The sequence below is a fragment of the Lactuca serriola genome, chromosome 2 (genome assembly GCF_051521515.1).
Source record: "Lactuca serriola cultivar US96UC23 chromosome 2, Lser_US96UC23_V15, whole genome shotgun sequence".
Lineage (NCBI taxonomy): Eukaryota > Viridiplantae > Streptophyta > Magnoliopsida > Asterales > Asteraceae > Lactuca > Lactuca serriola.
Genome location: NC_136409.1, coordinates 146,628,360 through 146,632,279, shown reverse-complemented (window position 1 = coordinate 146,632,279; position 3,920 = coordinate 146,628,360). Strand labels below are relative to the sequence as shown.

General features: G+C 31.3%; 1 long non-coding RNA gene across 1 annotated transcript; it reads left to right on the top strand.

Moving 5' to 3' along the window:
* The first annotated feature begins 391 nt into the window (after positions 1-391).
* On the top strand, positions 392-3,172 carry LOC145090486 (uncharacterized). The gene is made up of 4 exons (XR_013701607.1): positions 392-868; positions 1,429-1,581; positions 2,578-2,686; positions 2,770-3,172. It is a non-coding gene; the product is annotated as an uncharacterized LOC145090486 (long non-coding RNA).
* The last annotated feature ends 748 nt before the right edge of the window (positions 3,173-3,920 follow it).

Here is a 3,920-nt window from a genome sequence, read left to right as displayed (position 1 = left end):
CAAAATTTATCTGCAAATTGGAAGAAGAAAGATACATATACTAACCTCAATTTTGAATTTTGAAATCGACAATAAAAAAGAAACACGGATCGTCGAGTACACATGGAGTATTTAGAGGCATGTATGTAGCAATCCCTTTCAAAATTAGAGATGATGACTTGTTGATTTCTCGAGAATTCGTGGAATTGAATCAGTTATTGCCTAAATAAATCCGATGGAATTGAGGAAGCAGAAACATACTGATTTGTGAAATTAATCACTAAAAGTAGAAGAATGACAGTTTAGTAACTTCACTTTCACCGAACAGGCGAGAAATATGCCACAAGACATAAATCGTACTCTTTTATTAGAACTAGGAAAAGGTCCGTGCGTTGCACTGGTCAATTTTTTTTGTTTATCCTCAAATTTTGCCTTGTATATCCTCAACTTTTGTCGGGTGTAGACGATTGGTGTGTTACTAGTCAACATTGGTGCTAATCGGTCAACCTTGAAATCGGGAAAAGGTTACTTTGAGTTATAACAAAATTAAAAAAAAAAAAGTAATAAACCCTAAATTAATAACCAAATCCCCTTTTCTTTTTCTTTTTCTTTTTCGTTTTCCTTTTCATTTTCACATTCCGGCTCAAGAATTCCAATCTCCAATCTCGTGTGCGATTTATCTCCGACGAAGGCAAGTAGTGACGATGATGTCTCTTTCTCCGGGGATTTAATATCCGCCAATGTCTATCTTATCCTGTGAGATTGAAGACGAAGACAACAAACAAAAGCTGTTACCACCTCAGGAAGCAAGCGTATTTGGAACTTGGAATCAAGAAACTTAAATTTATGTTAATTAGCATCTTATCCATGTTTGACCATTCTCTCTCAAGTAAACATCTACTTTTAAATCTTTAATGTTTCATTAATTTGATAGTTTCATATTTTTAAGAATTCAACTTATAGATGTCAATGCCTTTAATCTTCGTAATTTCTTGAAATTTAATAAATAATGGTATGTTGTTGATGTGTGGGAAAATTTTCATTAATGTTGCTGATGTTATGGCTTCCGTTTGAATATATTTTGTTTTTTTACAGTTTTGACATACGTACAGAAATATTAGAAATGAACAATACAAATCGAAATTGAATGTATGAAAGAAAGGCTAAATGCCGATGGATTCATACATTCATTTGGCTTGTGTTGCTTTTTCCTACCAGGGATATTTAAGTCTTTTCAATTTTTCTTTCAGTCCTGCAATCCTCATTGGTTTAAATATTTACAATATAGCTCCTCTTGAATAATGTATTTTCCCCTCTGATTTTGAGTAATTAGAAACAAACTGTTGTTGATTGAAAAAAATCATTTGTATTTTATAAATTTATTGCTTATTTATTTTTACTTTTTCATATTTATGTCACTTATAACATTTTACCTAATTAGAGAAATAGTTCATGTGTAACAGAATTACATAAACACTCCCTGTGTACCACAGTCCACTTACATCCACTCACCTCCCTACTACTTACGTTCTGCCCCCTGTTGGTAGCTTTTGTTAAGCCCCCAAACCTTCCATTCCTTCCACTACATCCTTGTGTTTCCAGGTATAATTTTTTTCCTTCGCTTTTATATTCTTCCCTCGATCATCTTCTTTAGCCATCAACAACAAAAGTAAGAAAAGGATCAGGCATTTATTTACAATGACATGGTTTTTTTGTAACTTCAAACATCGACTTTCAAATATTGAAAAAGGCGATAATTAACTACAACATGTTTTTTCTTCTCTTTTATTTTCTCCTAGCACGGCTTATATGCTTCATCTGTTCAATTTTTGTGGGTATTGAAACAATTTTAATGGTATCAAGTTCTTTTAGTTACTATGTGTATGCTTCTGATCCTGAATATGTAATTGAATAATGCTTATATTCTGATTAGTTCAAAAACAAGCTTAGGCCCCTGTGCATTAACCGAATATGTAAACGAATTATTATTCATATTCTAAATTTTAATGGTATCATGTTCCTGCAATTTTTTTTTTTATTACAAATGAGTATATTTAAAACTTGTAATATTGTATTTCTACAAGAAAGATGTCTTCATTCCCATTAAAAGGAGCTCCAACAAGACCAGTTAGACCACGTAAGAATATGCATCACTTGTTACAAAGGCATGTTAATGAAAATATAAAATGGAATATGGAACTCAAAGGATTTCAAGAAAAAATCAGATCAAAAAAAAAAAAACAGGCTTAAAGGTTTAGTGGGTGGAAAAGCCCCATCTACCCATAACGGTGGATCGGCTTCACATTAACAATTTGTTGCTGATATGGTAAGTGATTTTATTATTTAAATATTTTTTTAGCATCTTATTTTCATTTGATCTAATGGACGTATGTTTTAAGCATTATAGCATATTACGTTCATTTTTACTTATAATCAATTTATGAAAAGTGTAATAGCATCCTATAATATCTGTATAATATAACCACCTTCTTGGTTTATTATTGGTTAATGTAAACTATTATAGTCTAGTCTGATAATATATTTCTTTCATTACATCTTGTGGTGATATTTGACATAATCAATATGGTATTAATGTAGGAGCAATATATGGTAAAAGCTTTGTCATGCTATGAAGTATTCATGTTTACTCATACTAAGGATCATGACGGAAAGACTTTTTCAAGTTAAAAAGGCCGAAGAAGTTCATGTAAGTTTATTTTTCATTTATTTGATAATAGGAAATTAAAAAATCTTGAATAAACTATATATTAATGCAAAATACAATTATAGGATTTGTTTTTGTCTCGACATGCGGATTTGCCATTGCTAGGAGAGGAAGTTCCAGAAAGTGAGCTGTTTTATACAACTGTTGGAGGACATGATCGTTAGAAAAGAGTTTATGTGCTTGGATCATAGGGCAGGTTGATTTTTCCTAAAAACTCCTCTCAAACATGCACTTCACTGGATACAAGTTCTGAAATACATCATATTAGGACGGAGATCCGAAAATTAGAGGAAACCATAAACCAACAAAGGATGAAGTTGGATGATGTGAGAAACATCGTCAATTATATGAGAAGCACAAATAATCAGTGATACATTTTTTTGTTGATTGCATTTTAGGATATCTAGTTGAGTTTGACTATTAGACTAATGTGATTGGTGTTTTGGACAAAGGGGTATTTCATTTGATGATAAACTATTTTTTTATTAAGAATTTATGTAATTTCTTTAGTGTTATTTCAATTTCATAATCTTGCTTTTGTTATAAATTTGCTTTGGAAAAAAAACAGAATTATTTTTGTATGTATTTGAACTAATCATGTCACCATTTTTTGCAACTGATATTTTTAAGAAGTTACTACGGATAATTTTAAGTAGCATTATGTAGTTGAATTGCTATAGATTTTGCTATGAAATGTATTCCGTCACATTTTTTTTTCTACAACGGAAGTATGTCGTGGTAAATTTACTATGAAATATTTGCAACAAAAGTGTATTTTAGTAAATTTTCAACAGAAATAGATCGTAGTAAATTTACTACCAATTATTTGCTACAAAATTAGATCGTAGTAAATTCATTACAAAAATTTTGTTACGACATTACGCGTAGTGGATTTACGATGGAAAGTAGCTACGAGGTTAGTCTATAGTTAATTTGTGATAGATTAACTATGGATAGGGTCGAAGTTAGTTTTCTACGAACGAGCTATGGAAAACAATTGTAGTTAATTTGCAACGACATTGCTATGGATATAGTTCATAGCTATTTTGCTACAGAAAAATTTTGTTGCACATTCTGTTGTGAAAGACCTATGGATTCCGTAACAAAAGTTTACTAACGAAGATTTATGCAACATGTGGGTTCTGTTGCACCCCGTAAAGCTCACAAACTCCTGAATATCATCCCTCAGCATGGAATGATACCAGGTCCGCCTCAT